The sequence below is a fragment of the Coptis chinensis genome, chromosome 1, assembly GCF_015680905.1.
Source record: "Coptis chinensis isolate HL-2020 chromosome 1, ASM1568090v1, whole genome shotgun sequence".
NCBI classification, from domain to species: Eukaryota; Viridiplantae; Streptophyta; class Magnoliopsida; order Ranunculales; family Ranunculaceae; genus Coptis; species Coptis chinensis.
Window position 1 is genome coordinate 42,967,984 of NC_141456.1, and position 22,652 is coordinate 42,990,635.

General features: G+C 33.4%; 2 long non-coding RNA genes and 1 pseudogene across 6 annotated transcripts; 1 reads left to right on the forward strand and 2 right to left on the reverse strand.

Annotated features, from left to right (window-relative positions):
- Positions 1-583: 583 nt before the first annotated feature.
- On the forward strand, positions 584-14,150 carry LOC147524126 (uncharacterized). Of its 5 annotated transcripts, none has more exons than XR_015218630.1 (5): positions 584-681; positions 795-921; positions 10,490-10,596; positions 11,515-11,586; positions 13,746-14,150. It is a non-coding gene; the product is annotated as an uncharacterized LOC147524126 (long non-coding RNA). The 5 variants fall into 5 exon arrangements; XR_015218631.1 differs by having other exon boundaries at positions 795-881; XR_015218616.1 differs by lacking the exons at positions 584-681; positions 795-921 and adding exons at positions 6,041-6,648; positions 12,925-12,945.
- LOC147524127 (uncharacterized) lies at positions 2,226-3,284 on the reverse strand. The gene is made up of 2 exons (XR_015196878.1): positions 2,367-3,284; positions 2,226-2,307 (listed from the first exon to the last, which is right to left on the reverse strand). It is a non-coding gene; the product is annotated as an uncharacterized LOC147524127 (long non-coding RNA).
- On the reverse strand, positions 3,975-5,674 carry LOC147524128 (F-box/kelch-repeat protein At1g22040 pseudogene; annotated as a pseudogene).
- Positions 14,151-22,652: the final 8,502 nt, after the last annotated feature.

A 22,652-nucleotide genomic window follows, 5' to 3' on the forward strand; every position in this document is an offset into this window, starting at 1 on the left:
GAGACATGTCCGCTAAATCAAGGCATGTAAGTGAATCTATCAGTTACCATTTATTAAAAAGAAAAAGAATATCAATGCTGATGCTTTTGGAGCAAAAATTGAAGTACATTGTCTCATCATAGTCATATAGGAACTTGATTTGGTGATTGTCAAATCATGTCCACTTTATCAATCTTGGCATTCATGCTTATGATGCGATTCTGAGATGGGCTTCAACTAAAACTACCGAAGGTTGGGCTCCTGACATGAAACCTGATGGAATGATTGTAGGATGGGGACTACGAAGATTGCTGGACTATGTCAAAGTAAACTACAACAATCCTGCCACTTTTATCCATCTAAATCCTTGGATAAGTATGGCAGGGATTACTTTAGAGACATGTCTGCTAAATCAGCATGTAAGTGAATCTATCAGTTACTATTTATTAAAAAGAAAAAGAATATCAATGCTGATGCTTTTGGAGCAACAGTTGAAGTACATTGTCTCATCATAGCCACTTTATCAATGCTGGCATTCATGCTTATGATGCAGTTACAGATGGGCTTCAACTAAGGCTAATTTTAAAGGTTGGGCTCGACATGAAACCCCGATGGAATGATTGTAGGATGGGGACTACGAAGATTCTTTGGACTACGTCAAAGTAAACTACAACAATCCTGCCACTTTTATCCATGAGAATGGTACATTAGTACACTTTTCCCTTCACAATTTTAAACCTCGAAATTTTGAGCTTCATCAACCATTACTTCGGTCTTAATCTTAGTTCCCTGTGTTTCACCTTACAACAAAGCAGGATATCCAATGAATGTGGATGGCTTCACGCAATGACACTGAAAGAATTGAGTACTTAAAGATATACATCGAAAATTTGCTTCTATCAGTAAGATATTTTTCATCATTCTCTATGATTAAATTCTCAGGTTAGTCTGCTAAACTACTTATTTTTCTTATTTCTCTAATTGTTACTCTTTTTTTCTGATTCTTCTATTCTATATATTTTTTACTCATTTTTTTAATGTAATTAGCAACTAACTAAACCACTAATTGAAGTTCCTATATTCAAAGATACACATACTGATAAAAAATAAACTATCTTCAATATTAAAATTGACGAACTATATCTGCCTTCAATCAAACTTAAATGGTATAATAGAATTGAGTAACTTAACCAAAGTACATTAAATGATAAAATGCTTGAAATGATATGAATCAAAAACAATATAATCAAAAAGAAATTGGTCCAAAACTTAGTATTCAAGCACAATCCAAAAAAAAAAAAAAATCTAACAATCAAATATACTAATCCATTGTTTCTGGACTTCCTAATTAATGCATTTGGTTGAGTATCACTCCTCAAGCTCATCTTTACAAACAATTAAATCAAAAAATAATTTATTTAAATTGTAAATGGATTATAGCACTATAATGAAATAAATTCAATCATGAACTTTGTTTACCTTAAATTTCAAGCTTTTGCAAGCTTTTTTTGATTTTGGTGTTTCTTCTGGAGGTTCTGTTTTAATGGTCTTTTTAGTCTTCCATTCCTAAATGTTGCACAAAATATTGTTAATTTTTTTGGGTAATTTTAATGAAAGTTAGAAATTAACTTTTCTAATGAATGGATTTACCTTTTTTATTGAATCAGTTGGTGTGAATTGATCTGAATTTGATTCCTGCATTAATAGATGTAAAACCCAAAAAATTTAAAAAGTGGTATAATAATTGTTTTGTGTAAGATATGGTAGTTAAGTTGAATAATACCTTTTCCGTGAGATCTATAATATGTGATGGTGTCATAGTAGTTTTCTCAGGGGTTGATAGCTCCAAAGATGTTTGGCTTGATTCTGATTTCTGTTAAATAAATAAAAGAAATGAAACAACATATAATAATAAAATAGCATGTATCAGATGATATTAAACAAACATTATAAATAGGTTTACATACTTCTTCTTCTTGATCAATGCTTTCAGGAACGACATATAAAATAGTGAATGCCTTTGTGCTGTAGTTGTTGTTGTTGTTGTTGTTGTTTGATTCCTTTATACGGAAAACAAACTCCTTCCCGACAGGACTTTGCAATATTTGATTCACCATATCTTTGTCATCCTTTACAAAGTAAAAGTAAAAGATAATTTTTCTTTGAAATTGACTTTAGTATAATTGGTTGAATAAGAAATACAATACCTCTTCTCCAATTTTGTAGAGTTCATTTTCTGAATATTTGAGCATTATTTTTGCTATATTTCCAAATGCAACTGCATTGACAAATGTTGATTTGTCTGAAATCACAATGTTGACCTTGTACCTGTTGTGAATGTATTAAATTAATGTATATATATAAGAAAAAAACAATTTAAATGATACCTTTTGAGAATTTCTGGAAATTTTTTGCATCTTTTGCACCAAAATTTATTGTTGATTTCATCGAGTCCACTGACACATTTTTTGCACGCTTTGTAGTACCACAGTGATTTGACGTTGTCATTATAGACTCTTGAAACCATTGCTTTGCACATGTATGATTTCTCCTGTTGACAAATAAAATTAATTCATTTAGATTGTTTTCTAATTTCATTTTTTAAGTAAAATAGGTAGTTCTTACCTTTACAGTGTTATCCAAATCCATTATTTCTGCCAAGGTTTGAAACTCATCTTCTTTTTTTATTTGGATTGAATTTATATTTCCTTCATGCACTTCTGCTGCTTCCGTCTTGATTTCCGGGCTCTGCATGTTAAATGATTAAAATAAGGTGTAAACGTTGTTGTCTATCTATACATTAAAAAAAAAAACTTAAATAAATCTTACCTTTCTATAATGGATTCCACTTCTGGAATTTCAAGATTTGTATATATCTTGGTAGCGAATGTTGACTGGAGATAATAACCTGGCCAGGTTTAAATATTAGCTGGTATTGTAACTTATTTTGATAAACAAAACCAAAATAATTTATATGTATAAAGAAGTAATTACTCTTAAATCTTTTAACAGAAGTGGACGTCACTATCAAGACATATACTTTGTCTGGTGAACGGTCAAAATCATGTGGAATTTGATCCATAGTACGGCCCCACAAAGTAATTTTCATTGTTCTATATCTGTATTTAAGACAGAAAAATTCATTTAACACAAAAAAATGAGTCAATGGGTATTAAAGTTTTTCATATAGTAGATTTAATTCAAAAATATTCATACCTCTCATCTGCAAGTATAATGTCACGCCTTTGTCTTGTAATACCGCCTCTGATAATTGACGTTTCTTTTGGTTTGACATTGAGTAGCATTCCGACAAACAAATGCAATATAACAAAATAAGTTATTGTTTGTTTTGTTATTTTAACAAAAAATAACATTTATTTTCACAGTTTGGAAGTATACCCAGTGAGTACCATATTGTCTTCTCTTAAATGAATGTCTTGAAGGTGTGAATAAGAACATGTTTCTTGGTATTTGAACACCTTGCTTGTTGGTTTCCTTGATTATTGTTTTGTCATTGAACTCAAGTTTGAAGTCATGATTTGCAAGATCACGAAAACCTCTGTCACTTTTAATAACTGTGAAATTTTCCAAAACTATTACCGTATCTTCTTCAAGATGGTTATTATTGAATGTTTTGTTAAGTTTAACGGATACATGGCTTGGATTTCATGTCCCCTGTGATATTAAATGGTAATTAGCATTATTAATTTTCTTTTATTGAAGAGTGTTTGAATCACATGAAGAAAGTAAATAACTTACTTGTTCATCTATCAATAGAACATCTTTACTTTTGATAGCAAGATTTGATGCATAAAGATCGTCCCACTTTTAACGCATCGACTCGACTTGTAGCTTCCATGGAGTATCTGAATTTGTCTTTGTTGATGTTGCTTATTGCATGATATTTGTTAGTCATGTTGTTAAGCTGCAAAAAATATGTGAAGAAAAGAAATATAATTCTTAAATTTGTTTTTATGAAAAGGTGAATTAAAAATAAGTAAAAGTTGCAAAATTTTACCTTGATAGCATAAAAGGTCGATGGAGCCTAGGTTTTTACAATCATATGGATATTTATAACTTTAACATATGAGTAGAATTTGACTTTTAGGTGAATTCTTTTTATGGGAGTCCTTGTTTGTCAAAATTCTTGTTAAGATAGAGATTAAGAGTTTTTGATCGACTTTTAAGTATACTTAATATATCCGGAACTTAAGTTTTGTTTACAGTTTGTAGGTTATGAAACTTTTTTTTTCTAGAGTCTTTGTTTGATGAAATTCTGCCTATATTAGTATATTTTGTTTTGCCGAACTAAAGTTTTGTTTAGAATTGAAGTTTAGGTAACTTCTTTTTTTTGGAGTCCTTGTTTGGTGAAATTCCGCATTTATTAGTATTTTTTTTTTTTTGGATCTATTATGGATCTAATGTAGTATTTGTTTTAAAATTACTATTTATGTGGAAAAAGCCCAAGACATGCCGAACTTTAAATATGGCTGTTATTGACTCGTAATTGAATTTGATTAGTGAACAAAAATATTAAGTTATTAATTTCTCTATGTTTGGACATTGTACTTTGGATTACTTCAGTCTTGTTAGGACATAATTTTTCATAAAATTATACATAAAGAATTTTACTTGAACTTGAACAAATATACCCATAACAAATCATTCTAAATACTAACTGATCCAATGCATATAGTTCCTCCTCTACTACAACACTCAATTTAGTGCCTGCCTGCCTTGCAGGCCAACCATCTCCCATGCCACTTGGCATCTCTAACCATGTATTAGATTCGGGTTCATAAACCTCACCTCCAACATCAACAAAAAGGGCCGAGGGCTATAGGCTCTGCAACCTTCCACACACAAGTCATTCCGATGGCTATAGGTTTGAACATGTCACCTAAGAAGGCAGTTGGTAACAGTTGAGCTTTAGAGAACGGCATGCTAGGTACCGGACCATAACCCCCATGCGGGGATCATACACTTCACCGACCGGAGAGGAGTAAATCCACCTCGTCCCTACTAACCCTCCAACAACATACAACTTATTTTTTATACACCGGTTTTACAAGAGGCCACACCTATAGACATGGATTCAACCTCACTCCACATGTTTAGAATCGGATTGAAACACCAAACACATTTCACAGCTGAAGCTCTGGAGAAGCCTCCCAACACATAAAGACAGCCATCAACAGGCGATGGCACAACCACAATACGGTAACCGATCCAAAGGATCTCTCCGTCCAAGCCAGTTCCTTTTAACATCTGCAACCCCAGCTAATAGCTTCCTAGGCTCCTCTCCCTTAGCTACAGGGGGCACTGGTGGCAACCATTGCCACTTTTTGGACAAAGGATCAAAAGTATGCCACAGAAGTTTATCCTCTTCAACCTTAGTCAGTATATAAAGCCATTCTTCTGTAATCCCAAGCTCTTTTCTCAAATCAAAGAGCTCAGTACCTGTAACAACATTTTTCGTTATCAGGGAGATTGGGTCCACAAATAACACACACTATACATAAAAACTTAAAAAACCCATCATAAACCCTTACCCTCTGGCCTTAAGCTCAGCCAATTGCCTTGAAAGATCATCTTCATCAACCTTCTCATTACTCTTAGACTTCGCCCCAATAGCATGACCCGGCTTGAGAAAGCCCAACGTGAAACTTCCAAACCCATAATCATCCACCACCATTTGCATCAAACTATTAATAAATGTCTACACTCACTTAACGGATCGCCCACTTCCGGATAGGTACTACTTTCAGCCAACTCCTCAATAGGGTATCCCCTATATGTAAGTATTCCTTCATCTCCATCAATATAACAAATTGTTGATTTCAGCGGTGCGGTGTTAAGATACCCCGGATCATAACTCTTAAGCCCTTTATCATATTTCCCAGCCAGTTATCGTACCACAATACATACAATTAAAACTATATGATATAAAACATGTAAAAATTTAATCTTTAAGTTTCATCACCTTTTTAAAATCAGTAGCTTTGATAGTCCCATCTTGAAACATCAACTTGATACTTTTTCCCCATCCTTTCATCAATAATAGTCAATGCCCCTTTAAGATTTCCGGTGGTGGAATAAGATCTTGAGCTAAAACACATGATGGTTCAATTGATGATGATGATTGTAAATTATCTGAAGTAGTAATTAAATGGGATGCTAGTACTGCTAATCTTCCTCTTGCTACAATTGAAGCATCTATTTTATAAAATGTACACCACGTGAAAAGAAAAGAACTAATCAGTATCACCATACACAAAATTAAAAAAATATATAATAATCAAACCAAATTGCCTCAATTAATACCTCTCTATAACTATCAACAACAATAGACTCAGGCATATGACAAACACGTGACTGGTAAGTAGGCATGAGTGTATGACCCTCAAGACACAAACGTATCATACCAAGACACTTTCTCTTCTCATTACAAAATGTGATTATGTGATCATGATTAATAATTAATCATGTAATCATACTACAAATGATACTTTTTATGTTTAATATAATTTTCAAGTAAAAACAGTTTTATGTAGTTAAACTAATTTCAAGGGTACTCTCGAACCTACCTAACAACATCCTATGGCCAGGCTTACTATTATAGAGATTAGAATCAATGTCAACAAAAAATGTGAAGGCAACACAGAGAAGGTTAGCATCCTCCTATATGGATATTCCTTTTTATAATTTATATATGAGTAGAGTTCCCATGCCTGACCCAGACCCACATCCCAGTGAATGACATACCTAAAATCATGTTACACAATTTAACGACCCAAAATTAGTAACTAAGAATGTTTCCAATGTTTATAACGCAATCCATAATCACATTTATCGTACTTCCAGTTATACAGGTGTACATCTAATGGTTAGGCGTGTTCACACTTCACACTATTAGTTAGTTACATTGTTTCTTAAGACAAAAAGAGGGCTAGCTAAATGAGGCGCTAGCTGTTCAGATTAATATAAAGGCCCATCTTCAAAGGGAAGTGACATGTCCATAACATGGTAAAATCTAGTTTTATTTGATATCGACGCATTTAGCATTATACAGGGGAGGGCACACCTTCGAATGGTTATATCAAGAAAATTATAAAAGATATAATGACTCATAAGCCATAACTCTAACTCTAAGAAAGAAGCTATACTTTCTTTTATTTGATCTTCGCAAGATTCGCGATTGCTAAAGGATCCCGCGGATACGGATGTCGATTGCCCATCATGACGCGGTATTCTTTGCAATCGGTTTGATCTTTGAAACATCTGGATAAGTTGGGTATTTTCGTCTTCACCAGGTTTCTTCAAAATGTTTTGAACAGCCTCCTTTGAAGTGTCTCTCTTCCATGCTTTAACCCATTCGAATAGTATGCCAAAGGACCTATTCTTTCCAGTCTATCGTGTTCAAACTTCTAGCCTGCTTTTAAGAGAAAAGATAACAGTTGTAAGATCCCCATTCCAAATAAAAGATGTTACTTGTCACTTAATATGGACAAAGAAAATGATTTATAATTAAGGAAATGAGTGAAGACGGTGGCTTGGGTCCCGAAAGAAATTGGTTCCTACATCAAATACCAGTAAACACAAAACTGCATCTGAAAATGAAGAGTAAATCTCCCTAAAGTATCTGCACCTTGTATATATACAACGTCTAATACCTATGCTAGACAGATTGAAAATGTCTAATGCATAGAAGAGAAAACCTAAACCAATAGTTCCTGAAAAGTCTGTTTGAAATTAAAGCAAGGAATCATTCAACTGCTTTATAGATGCTAAATTCTAAGGGTCTCCTGATGATTTGACCAGATGCATCACGTCGTGAGTAGGTGAAATATCTGGAAAATAATGTATGCATGTAAGTTTACATTAGTTTTAAGCTTTGCTTTGAATTAGTTTTGCTCATGCATTGCATGTAAAGGCCGCTTTTGTTTCTCATATTTTCAACACTCACGAAAGTGGTCGAGCCTCTACCAAGCATGTAATTGTTTACAAACAATAAAAAAAAAAATAATAGAAGTTTTTTATTTTTTTCATTCTTACCTTTTGACGAAGCTTCATTGTGGCAAATTGTTGAATACTTCATAATAGACAATATTTTTTGTATGCTGCTTCAAATTATCTTCTCTGTCCTCGATTAGAATTTTCAGACCATCGCGTGAAGTTACACGTGATACCGCAACATATAGTTGCCCATGGGAGAAAACAGTGTTTCTAAGATAAACTCCAACATTTTTCAGCGTCTGTCCTTGGCTTTTGTTTATCGTCATTGAATAGCAAAGTTTTATTGGGTACTGTCTTCGCTTCAAGATGAAAGGCCACTTTGTGTTTTCAGACAAAAAGTCTATCCGATGGATAGTGAGTCTGTCTCCTTTATTGCTTCCAGTAATAATTTCAGCTTCCAAAGCAAATTTTGACAAATCAGTCACTATAAGTCTCGTACCATTGCAAAGACCTTTGCTCTGGTTTATGTTTCTAAGAAGCATTATAGGTGCTCCTCGTTTTAGCTGAACCAAATGATTAGCCATTCCTGGGAGCTGGAGAGTGTTGAGGAATTCTGTAGGATACAAAATATCTTGATTTGCAACCTTATTATCCGAAAGCGGACTTAATGTGTCTGCACTTGAGTAACTAACCAATTCTCCCGGAACTAAAGATAGAACATGAGAGTTTATTTCATCTGCTGATTCATTTGTAGGTGTTAGAATGCACCTATCTCTGAGATACTCGGCATCATCATATTTTTGTAAAAGATCTGTGTACACCGTCTTCACAATGTTTTCTATCCCATCACCTTCTGATTGAATAAGAATGTCTTCTGGGATTTTAATCCAAGTAGGCTCTTCTCCCTCACATAGTGATCTTCTTGGAATTGTACCTTCACCAATAGATAATATCCATTTGTTGAAATCTACATCTGATTGTCCAGATTCTCTGTTATGCAACCGCATGTTAACTGTCAAACGAAACACCTCTAGGTAACGCCATAAGTAGGATCTGTTTATGGATGCAGAAACAATTGCTTCTCTTGAACCCTTTTCGATAACTGGTAATATTTGTCTAAAATCACCACCAAAAAGAATAGTTTTTCCTCCAAATGGTTTGTCCTTGAGCTTTATATCACTTTCGACATGATATCTCTAAAATCGTTGTCAACAACCTCGAAGTCTGTCTTTTTTACTCATAGGTGCTTCGTCCCCAAATAATTAAATCGGTTGCTACAATCGGATCCGCCAAGTGAGTTCCTTTTCTAATGTTGCAAGTTTTAGACTTATCTTTCTCTATTGGAATTTTGAATCTCGAGTGAAATCAGACGCGACCACATGAGCACCACATACATAGCAAATATTAAAAAAAAATGTAGTAATGATAATAATAACAATATTAACATTTATAATAAAGACAATAATATATTTTTTAAACACACGGTAAAAGAAGCGATGATATGCCTGATGATGCAACTGCAAGTACTATTTTTCTCTCGCGGATCGTAACCTTGCAATGATCGTTATTCCATAGATATGTTTTCCCCGTACCTCCACTTCCATATACAAAGTATAACTTCCCTTTACCACTTTCAACAAAGAATGATAATGACGCAAACAACACCTCTTTTTGTTCAACATTCAATCCAATGTGCAATTCTTCATATTCTGCAAGGAGTGCTTCAAAATCATAGTTCAATTCCTCCCGTAGTAACCTGTTATCTAGTGGATCTGGTTTTGGAATATCAAACTGGAAATCAGCAAGTGTTCGGCCATTTTCTTTCATATCATTTTCAAGTTCAAGAAGTGTACATTTTTTTAGTTCTTCATTGGTTAATTGTAGTTGACTGTTTCCAACTTTTAATCGTTTCATAGCCAATATGTCATCCGAAAGCATCTCCCAATGCTGATCCCACAATCCAACTGTGTCAGATACTTGACAAAACAGTAAAATCGTAAGAAATAACTGGCGCAATGATCTACTGTTAGACCATTTTCCTGCTTCTTTAATTGTCGAGTGCCATTCACTGTCACCTTGTAGCAATCCACGCGCACGACATGCTGATTTGAAGTCTGCATAAGTTTTACCATGCACAGTCTTTATTTCTTCAAAACTCTGTGGACCTTTTACTATATTGAGAAGCATACGCAAGTAAAACCTTTCACCTTGCGTTGGTTGTGCATAATATATCCTACCAATCTTGATGCCATTATGAGCTCTTTCTGTCCAGATCTGAAAAAAATATGGCAATGTTAAAGATTACTTTAATTTTTGTTTTTGATCTATCAAAATTATTATTCATACCTTCGTGTCTTTGTGCCAAACAAATTCTAATGGGAAGTCAACATAAGTTAACTGTCGAGCTTTTTCACTTTTCTGATTAGTAAGCATCCATTCTGTGAACATTGTTCTCTTAGCCTTATCACTTTGTACAATCTGAAAATGTATTAGAATTATCCGCGAAATACAACATTTTGTTGATTCTCAAGATGATAATTCATTCTCTCAACAGATGGATCTCGAAACTGAATGTCAAAATCAAAGATTCTCCAGCTTGCTTCGGATGCGGAGATATATCGAAAGTCCAGATAACGTTTGATTTCATCCGCTTCCTGAATGGTACATTTTCTTGTATTTTTGTCGTACTTATAATTCTCCTCAATAATGCCTGTAGCTCGATCTGGACCTTTGGTAATATACTTGAATAAGTATTTAATCATCCGTGTATGATTGCAATGCTCAACATTAATGTGACACTGAAATTCCTTGCTGAGTTTAGGATTGTAAGGAACAACCCATCTATTGTCGATCTCAACTGGGTTATAGCGACCAACCATTGCAGTGCGCTTGTTGTTTCTTCTTCTGTATACAACAAAACCATTTTCGTCAAATTTAGTCTCACTGCAAAAATCTTTAGGGAAATGTCTAGAACATTTGTTCTCTTTCATGCAAGGAGAACCCTTTTTCTTTTCACCACACGGACCGTGAATCATTGTACTGACTATAGTCTCGTAAAGTATTGGATCTGTATCTTTGTCAGGTAATTCTGCTGAAATAAGCCTGTCTATGTCGGATCCAGTTTTAGGTTTGTCTTCGGGATGCAAAAATAGCAAAATGTGAGCATGTGGCAAACCTCTTTTCTGAAATTCAATAACGTACAACACTGAAAATAATAATAATTAGATATTAGTAAAATATTTGTGGAATTAATAATATCATTGCATATTGTTTCCAATTCTTCTTTACTTAGATTTATACATGTAAAATAAAAAGGTAATTTTAAATAGTATGTACCTGCAATGACTCTACCAAAATGATTCCCATAACGGAGTCTTTTCATTATGCAATCCAACTTTATTTTGAAAGCCCGACATCCAACATCTGGTACGTCCTCTGATTTTAATCCAGGGTCATACTTTAAAAAACTATTTATTTCTTCCCAATGTGGATTGCAAGTTACAGTTATGAAAAGATCAGGGGGCCCTGCCCATCTACATATCGCAATAGCATCTTGATAAGTCTGCACCATATATCTAGGTCCTCCTGTAAATGATGATGGAAGGATCAAACGCTTTCCAATCGATGATGCCGAGGAATCTCCTGTAAAAGGTAAATATTTCCCGAGTTTATCATATTTAAATTTTCTATTATATAGATACTAAAGATAAATGTTATCTGAAATATGATATTTATAATACCTGCAACAACTGCATCCATTAAATGGTTGTACAGATCAGATCTAATGGTAGCTTGATTTGAAAGATACCATTGTAACCTAGAATGTTGAATGCATGTATAACCATCAACAATGTAAGTTAGACGAAGACGACCACCTATCCACAATGTTGAACTTTCTCTAATTCTTCTTTGCAAACGGAAAGCATAAAATTGTCTCATGGTAACAGTATACCTCTTTTGACTATTTTGCACATTGTTTATATCAACTCCTCTTAGCAAAATCCCAACTCTATAACCATCTTCTCCACGTGGGAATAATATAGGGTATTGCATTGCCATAAATTTAGGATATAACTCATTTATTCTCTGTAGAGCACCTCCTTGAGTCTCAACAATTATGTCCCTGTGATCAGTAATTTCTAAATCATCTCCTACTATCAAAGCTGCAACTTCAGATGAAGTTGGCAAATTGTATAACCTTCCATCAGTGATGCGATTATTAATGAGTCTTAAACGAACCGGAAGGACATCATCTTCTTGAAACCTGTCTCTTGCCGATCTAAACCAATCAACAATCACATTGTTTTCATTAAACATCTTTATCAATTGGTCAACAATTAATGGATCCATGATTCCTTCTTCTTTAAGAACAAAGATTCATTCTATTTTGACCCTCATGTTCGATATCATAGATATACAATTGAGCAAAATGAGGGGCTGATTTTCTAAAGGAAGAAGCGAACCAATTTTATGATGATTCTCGACCACTAATTCTCAGTATGTGTAAGGACCACCACCATTATTTAAAGTCTTGTCTATTTTACCGCCTGTAGAAGTAAACTGAAACATACAATTGTACACTCGCATATTCTCTCTAAAAGCGATAGATTTAGATCCTCCTTGCAAGTCCATATGTTTTGTTAACAAAGGAGGTGCAGACTCTAATAAAGGTAGTTGGACTTTTCCATTTTGACAACAAATTGAAAAGGTAGGTATACCTTTATTTCCTTTGTTGTTTCTTTCTTCTTCCCAAACTATTGCTCCACAATATGAACAGGATCCAAAGTAATTAGTACCTATAAAAATAAATGTTTGTCAGTATATTGTCATTCCATAAAGAATAAACTTGATTGAAATGGGTACCTTTACTATCAATATAAGAATTTAGTCGCCGGTCAATATTATGACGATATCTTCGCAATTGATTCTCTCTACGTTTGTCGGTTGAATTTTTTGATGCTGAGATCCTTTCACGACGCATTGAATCAGTATTTGGTGGAACATTCAGAGGTACTACAAAAAAATCAATTACATTTATAAATTTTATTATTCTAAAAGCAAATATATAAAAACGTTATAATTCTAACCTCTATTTTTTTTGTTATATTTCTTGTGGGCCAATATACTATATCTTCTTAATCGTGCCAATTTAGCATCAGATGACTTGTTTGCCTCCATTTAGATGAAGCAAATGCCTGGATAAAAAAACAAACACGCGGTAAAAAAATACTCATCTTAGTTCAAACACATAAGTAAATACTGGATATGTGGTTTTTCTATAAAAAATATGAACTCCCGATGATTGCTTCTTTTGGAAGAGGCAATTGAAGCAATCAGGAGAGGTTGGTGAAAGAAAAATTGGAGGAAAAGAAAAATTATTCAAATCAAATGATAGTCGCTTCTGAATATGAAATCAAGAGAAGTATATATTTTACCTTGAAGTAGTGAGATCGGTGATTGAAGTGTGAGAAATAGAGAAGGAAAGGGTTTTAGTTTTTTATTTAGGTTTAAGTTTATGTATATTTTGATATGCTTAACAAAGGGTTGGGTTATGTATATTGTTTTACCTTTTTTTTATTTGTTAATTACAAAAATAGCCTTTGCGTACATGTGAAATAATGAAGATCCACTTGTGTTCAATCCATGGAGATGGAAGGTTGATCATTGAACTCGATACATTTTTCTTTTTCTCCTTTTTCTTATAAATTTATCACAATTACATTCTTTGCTAAAAGATATTTGCGCTACATTTACTTTTTTATATTGTATCTTGGGTTCTCATTTTGCATACAATTATATGTTTTATGCAGGGAATGGAAGTGAATGGTGGTGCTTCTAAACATTTCATGGGTTTTGGAGGCGGTCTGAGATTCTGTGTTGGAACATACTTTACCAAGGTTCAAATTACATGTGAAATAATGAAGATCCACTTGTGTTCAATCCATGGAGATGGAAGGTTGATCATTGAACTCGATACATTTTTCTTTTTCTCCTTTTTTCTTCGCTGTGCAATATCACAATTACATTGACGGATGGGTGTTTCTCTGCAAGGTTTCTGTAAATAGCCATATACCTTCCTGCTTGACGCATCATGCATCCATGCTGGTGGATGTTATTGATGAAGAGTGGGGTTGGGGTTTTGCTTCTGTGAAGAAGATAAGAAGACCTAATTGGGGCATTTAGCCCTTAAAAAATTTATAGGGTTGATGTCAAAACCGTGGGAAAAAAATGGATAAAAAAAAGTCAATATAAAAATGGTCCGACTGGGGTAAAATCCGACTTCACGCACGCCTCACACCATTGAGGTTGTAGCTTCACAGTAAGCATGTATACATCTGTGAGTCTTAAGCCTTAAGGCGCAAAATCCCTAAAAGGCTTAAACCTCAATGCATTTTGTAAACCTTGATAGCAAGTATTTTTACATTCCAATCCTATGTTCCTTCTTGTTCTTTCTTGATTTATTGCAAGTGCAGAAGGCTAGCGGTGATCGGATTTATGGAGTTTTTGATAACCAGGTCACTGCTGCTTTGAAAAAGCTTCCTTTTGATCGGCATCTTTCCATAAATAATGTAAAGAAAGTGGTTTCCGAGGCAGATGGTTACCAAGCCCACTTGATTGCTCCAGAGCAAGGTTACCGGCGTCTTGATAGCAAGTATTTTTACATTCTAATCCTATGTTCCTTCTTGTTCTTTCTTGATTTATTGCAAGTCACGTAAGGCCCAGCGGTGATCGGATTTATGGAGTTTTTGACAACCAAATGTCTTTTTGCTTTGAAAAAGCTTCCTTTTGATCGACATCTTTCCATAAATAATGTAAAGAAAGTGGTTTCCGAGGCAGATGGTTACCAAGCCCACTTGATTGCTTTCTCTAAATTATTTCAGAGGTCCTGCTAAAGCTTCAGTGGATGCTGTAAGTTATATTGCTTGCAAATGTTTTACTTGTCTTTGAATATCGGGTTAACTTACGGCCATGCTATAGTCGCCTTATGGTGTGCGTGTGTGTAACTACGTGAAGAATTCCCTTTTTGGAGGTGCTAAGGTCTTTAATTACTTAAGTAGACATCTTTCTTTAACTAATGAAGTGTTCTTTCGGGTTCAACTTACGGTCATGCTATAGTCGGTTCTCTTATGGTGTGCGTCAGGTAATCTGCTTGGCAGAATTCTATTTGGAGGTGCTAAGGTCTTTAATTACTTAAGTAGGCATCTTTCTTTAACTAATGAAGTGTTCTTTTCGGGTTCATTTTGTCTTGAAGGAACTTGTCGAGAAGTCTCTTAATGAGATGGGCAGGTGAGGTTTGGTTTACCCTTTCCTAATTCTTTAATAATTAGCGTGATGGAATAACCGACACTTTAAATAAAACAGAGTTAAAGAGGTTCTCCACACTTACAAAACCGAATTGGCTCTTGCTGCAAATGCTGCTTTGGAGGTGCTAAGGTCTTTAATTACTTAAGTAGACATCTTTCTTTAACTAATGAAGTTTCTTTTCGTGTTCAACTTACGGTCATGCTATAGTCGAATTGTCTTATGGTGTCGCACAGTGTAATCAAGCGGCAGAGAATTCTCACGAGGAGGTTCTCCACACTTACAATTTGAATTGGCTACTTCGCAAATGTTCTTTGGAGGTGCTAAGGTCTTTAATTACTTAAGTAGACATCTTTCTTTAACTAATGAAGTGTTCTTTTCGTGTTCATTTTGTACTGAAGGAACTTGTCGTGAAAGTCTCTTAATGAGACGGCCAGTGAGGTTTGGTTTACCCTTTCCTAATTCTTTAATAATTAGCGTGATGGAATAACTTGACACTTTAAATAAAACAGAGTTAAAGAGGTTCTCCACACTTCATCGGCTGAATGGAAATACTTCTTTGCAAATGAAGCTTTGGAAAGGTTCCGCGAAGACAGTCGCAAGACAACCTTGCGGTTGGTAGAAATGGAGTCTTCTTATCACGATCAGGAATTACTTTATTAGGGACCGTTTTAAGGTTCTGCGAAATGGAGTCTTTTTATCTGACTCTTGTAATTGGATCCAATTGATTGTAGATATGGACTTAGAAATGGCAATCCTAGAGCCTGAGGGTGGGTTTGGGGTTTTGTTTCTGTCGAGATGATAAGAAGACCGAGATGATAAGAAGACCGAATACAAAGGGTTGTTTTCTTTTTTTATTTTATAATTACTAAAATAGCCCATGCGGATAATTTAAATAACGGGCGTAGAATTGAAATAACGGACCGTAGTTTTATTTTATATTTTTCCAACACACATGAAAAGACAATTTTGACTTATGTTAAATTAGAGAGGACACCAAATTCAGGGTTATTTTGGTAAGAAGGCAAATAATTACTTTTTAAGTAAGGACTATTTTAAAATTTTTGCTGATGTGGCTCACTGTGAGCATATTGGGAGAAAGGGATATTAATGTAGGTAGGATTGCGTGAAAATTGCGGATTTCTGACTCAGAAGGTTTCTAGTCTCTCTTCCCTCTCCTGATTCCTCTGATAGTACAGTGTATAGAGTTAGGGAGTTATCAAACCACAATAGTACAAGTGTATAGAGTTACGGAATTACCAAACCACAATAAGTGTATAGAGTTAGGGAGTTAGCGTTTCCAAAGACAGTGGTTTTCCACACAACCACCAGTACTGTGTAAAGGAATTTTTTTCTTCAGCCGCCATTGTCAAAGGTGTATGGAGAAAAAAAATTAGCCATCACTCATATTGGCGTGTAGCATAGATTTCTTCTACACATGTTGGCAGGTTAGCATTTTGACACACCATTGGATCAGAATTTTTGTGATATTTGGTGTTTTGTCGCACCTTAGTTAGTCCTTCTCACGCTATTTATTAGGTAGGGTCATCCCTCTCCACAAACAACAAATGATGCTCCACCTCAACTTCCACCTCTTAAATATATATATATATACACACCAGCCATGAACTCCACCTTATATATTTTATTAGGGGTGGAAGTCGGGTAGGTTGGGTCGGATTAAGGCTTAACCCGAGCCCAAGACCAAGCCCTAGTCGGTTCTTAAATTTCCAATCCAAACCCAACTCGGGTTGGTCAAGTTTCTCGGATTTCAATGTTAAAAAGTAAATAATTAAACGCATTTTCACTGTTAAATAAATAAATTAAGAGATAAATAACATGGAATTCAATATTCCAACTAAATTAAAGGAATTTGATTATTTGAAAGGGAAATTAACCTTATTAATTCAATTATTCTCTCTGAAATTGATATTCTCAACCTTATTTTTGACAAAAATAAATCCTTATTCTAGTTTAGTTGGTAAAACCTTTTGGGTGATGATACTAGAGGTCTGAGGTTTGAACCCCGCTACACACAATTGAGTTACTGATCTCTTTAAAAACAGGCTTGCCCACACATTTTTTGCAGGTGCGTGCCGACTAACAAAGTCGGTAAAACCTTTGGATGATGATACCAGAGATATGGGGCTCGAACCCCGCCAGCATCAAAGAGTTACTAATCTCATTTAAAACAAGATTGTCAATAAAAAAAAATATATAATAGAATATAAGGAATGAAATATACACATACACATAGTACACAATATCACGATATCGCAATATATCTCGATAAATATCGAGATTTCAACAAAAAATACATAAATCACACAATATTTTAGAGATATATAAGACTGCAAATATCGACGATATTTACTATATTAGCAATATTTGATGATATTTGGGGATATTTGGGGATCTTTTGTGTAGGTAACAATTTAATTTAATATTACAATTACATTTTAAATCAATATAAATTATATATCATGATATATCAAAAAAATCTACGATATTTATCGATATTTTAGATATGTCTACGATATTTGCATGTGAAACAATGACAAATATCCCCAAAGAAGGGGATATATCCACGATACATCATAAATCAGGGGTCGATATTTTACCATATTATGATATTTTGTACTATGCACATACATATATGTAGACAGGCTCGGGTTTTACGGTCATTTGATATTTTAACCTGAGCCCAACCCGAAATTGAATCAGGTTTTGATTTTACAAGACCGACCCTAGACCACGGATCTAAAATATTAGCTTAGGACCAACAAAATCGAGTTTTAGCCCATCGGGCTTGAACTAACCCGACCCAAATTCCACCCCTATATTTTATGTCATTTCAAGTGCAATGTACCCATGCCTGATGCCCAATTATAATCACAAGCAATGAAGCAATTACAAAGTAAAATTTAACCAAGGAAAAAAAATTGTATATTAATTCTCCATATTATCATGAAGCATGGCACACCGATATGGACTAAATTCCGCGTTTACCCTCTCCTGCTCCAACTCATAATCCTTCTTGGGCATTTATATCATTCTTATTGCCACCTTTGTCACCACGGTGCAACTCATTTTGCTTAGAGCATCTCTAGGTGGTAATATCACCTCTCAATTTATCTAAATTTGTTTCTAAAACTCGAAATTTCGCAGAAATCCAACTCTAAGTGGAAGCAAATTCAGTCGTATCACCTGTCTAGCTACATCTGTGGAAACAAATTTGAGATTTCGGATGCAGATGCGGATGCGCGCGCGATAGTGTCGCGCGCTATTACAAATGTCGCTCCAAATTTTTTTTTGACTTTGACCAGCACACCGCGCCATTACTAATGTTGCATGAGTTTTTATTTATTATATTTTTTCAATTTGGCGCGACCGTGAGAATGTCACGTAGTTTTTTTTTCCACTTTTTTCAACTTGGGGCGACAATAACAATGTCGTATGGTAGACCCAACTCTAAATTTACGACCACTTATAATTGGTCAAAATTTACGTTCAATTTCTTCAAATTTGGAAAATATACCACCACCACCTAGAGATGCTCTTAGTTGTTGAAATTGTGTGTTCCTTGCCATTCTCAAATTTTCTCTCCCTCACTTTGGTTATTTGATTTTCTTGTTTGTTTTGTGAAATACTGATTTTTTTTTTTTTTTTGAGTTGTTATGGGCTTTGGTGCTGGTTTTTGATTCACTAATGTGTACACATGTCTAGCGCAGTAGTACTTACGTGCGTGCAGCTGTACCAGAACATTGACAAGTCTACTATCTATATACTAAAGCAGAGACCTCTAATTGAGGATTTTCTCTTTCCTATGTGGCACTCTAATATGAGAGAGTTAGTTTTTTTTCTCTCCTATGTGGCACTCTAATATGAAAGATAGTCTTTTCTAATAGCCTACAATCTCACATACATAGAACCTCTTAGGAGAGTTTGAGTGTATTTCTAATTATTATATTTGGAGAGTTTGAGTGTATTTCCAATTCTTACATATTTGATCAAATAAAAAAAATTGCTAAAAAATAGGTGATTTGTAAAAGATAATTTCCTATTATGAATCAAACACTTTTAGTGTTCCAATTCTTATATATTTGATCAAATAAAAAAAAAAAGGTAATTTGTAGAATTCCTTATTACAAATCATACAATTTTAGTATCTATGATAAAACACCGACTTATTTCGAATATATTCTTAACACGGCCTCAAAACATAGTTAAAAACAATTATACAAAAAATAACATCACAAAATATATAATAGAAAATGGAAAAAAAAAAATAACGGCAAAGCAATAATGACAAATATTTTTAAAAATTGCTAAAAAATAGGTGATTTGTAAAAAGTAATTTTCTATTACTTAATCAAACACTTTTAGTGTTCCAATTCTTATATATTTGATCAAATAAAAAATTGCTAAAAAATATGTAATTTGTATAAACTAATTCTTTACTACAAATCATACAATTTTAGTGTCTATGATAAAACACCGACTTATTTCGAATATATCCTTAACATGGCCTCAAAACATAGTTAAAAACAATTATACAAAAAATAACATCACAAAATATATAATAGAAAATTAAAAAAAAAAAAAAAAAAAAAAAAAAAAAAAAAAAAAACGGCAAAGCAATAATGACAAATATTTTAAAATATATATAATACTGAATGAAACTAACGTAAAAAACAATTAATGGGGAACCGAAAACTGGATGCAAATGTATCGAACTAACCTCAAATAATATTTAACGGAAAATCAGAAACTGGATGCAAATGCAAACATTAAACTAATCTTAAAAAGTAATTAATAGAAAATTGGAATATATATGGATACAACTGTATTAAACTAACCTCAAAGAATAATTAACGGAAAATCAAAACTTGGATGCAAATACATCAAACTAACATAAAAAATAATTGTCCGAAGAAATCGAAACTGGATGCAAATGCATTGAGCTAACCCTCAAAGATTAAATTAATAGAAAATCATAAACTTGATGCAATTGCATTGAATTAACATCAAAGAAAAATTAATTATTAATTGGAAATATGATGCAAATGCGTGGAACTAATATTAAAAAATAATTAATGGGAAATTGGAAACCGGATGGAACTGCACTGAACTAATCTCAAAAAATAAACTGGATGCAAATGCATTGAACTAACCTCAAGAAATAATTAATGGTAAATAAGGAAACTGGATGCAAATTCATTAAACTAATCTCAAACAATAATTAATGAGAAATCGGAAACTAGATGCAAATGTAACTTTATCAAATAATAAACGAGAAATCATAAACTGGATGCAAATGCATTAAACTAATATCACAGAATAATTAATGGAAAATCAGAAACTGGATGCAAATGTATTGAACTGACCTCAAAGAATAATTAATAGGGAATTGGAAATTAGATGCAAATGTATTGAACTAATCAAAAAGAATAATTAACGAGAAATCAGAAACTGGATGCAACTGCATTGAACTGATCTCAAAAAATAAATAACGGGAATTGGAAATTGGATGCAACTGTATTGAACTAACCTCAAAATATAAATAATGGAAAATCAGAAACCGGATGCAAATACATTAAACTAACCTCAAAACATAGTTGGGTTATATGTTGTGGGAATGTCTTGGTAAGTATAGTTTTGCATTTAAAATGATGTTTATCTTATCTCTTTCTGTATGATTGGGAACTCTTTGCTATTCAAGTAGCTACAATATATATGAACTTCACCTTATTAGGCAATCTCACAAAACTTCAATCAAATTTCTATTATTAAACAACAAAATGAAGTTGAAGGGTTTTATTAAAGGTACATGAGTTATTTTTTTTTAATGGAGAATAAGGCTTTCACGTTATAAGAAATTTGGTTGAGTGATCAATATAATATTAATATATCAAAGTTTTGCATATTTACAAATATTTTTCAAAATAATTAATATAACAACACCCGTTCGTAGATAATCTTTGAAGATTCTACATAGTAAGTCATGCATAATTTAAATAATAATTAATGAGAAATCGGGAACTGGTAATCTTCAATGATCCCACATAATAAATCAAACATAATTTACTTTTTATGTCATGTTTGCAAGGACACTACAGATGGATCAAGTAGAAGTTGGTATTATACACCACATTGGATAATTAAAAGGAAATCGAAATTGATTCAAATGCATAACCGAGCTCAAAGAGTAATTAACGGAAATTGGAAACTTTATGCAAATGCAATAAACTAAACTAAAAAAGTAATTAACTATAAATTGAAAACTGGGTGCAATTGCATTAAACTAACGTCAGATAATAACTAAAGGGAAATTAGAAATTGTATACAAATCCTTGAAAAATATTTAATGGGAAATCGGAAACGGTATGCAAATACATCAAACAAACCTCAAATAATAATTAATAGGTTGAGAAATCGGAAACTGGATGCAAATACATTGAACTAAACTCAAAAAATAATTAACATAAAATAAAAAACCGAATGCAACTGCATTAAACTAACCTCATAGAATAATTGGTGGGGAATCGAAACTAAATGCAAATGCATTGAACTAATCTCAAAAAATAATTAACGGGAAATCAGAAACCAGATATAATTGCATTGAACTAACCTCAAAGCATAAATAATCAGAGACTAGATGCAGATGTATTGAACTAACCTTAAAGAGTTATTAACGGGAAATCGAAAACTAGATCCAAATGCAATGAACTAATCTCAAAGATTAATTAACGAAACATTGAAAAATGGATGAAACTACACTGAACTAACCTAAATGAATAATTATCGGGAAATTATAAATGTGATGTAACTGCATTGAACTAACCTCAAAAAATAATTAACGGAAAATCGAAAACTTGATGCAAATGCATTGAACTAACCTCAAAGAACAATTAACATAAATTCGGAAATTGGATGCAACCGCATTGAACTAACCTCAAAAATAATTAACAAAACCAAAAACTAGATGCAACCGCATTAAACTAAAATAAGATATTAACTAACGGAAATCAAAATTGGATGCAAATGCATTGAAATATCCTCAAAAAATAGTTAACTGAAAATCGAAAGTCAAATGTAACTGCATCGCACTGACCTCAAAGCATAAATGTCGGTTTTTTAAGCCTTCTCACATGAGTAATTACGAGTAATTAGGAACTCAAAATGAAAGTGAGTTTAAAAAAACAGACTCTTATATGTATGCAAACTGTAGAAATTGTAAACTATCGAACTAACCTAGAAAAACAATTAACAGGAAATCAGAAATTGGATGCAGATGTATTGAACTAACGTCAAAGAGTAATTAACGAGAGATTAGAACCTGGATGCAAATTCAATAAACTAATCTCAAATACTAATTAACGAAACATAAAAAACTGGATGCAACTGTACTGAAT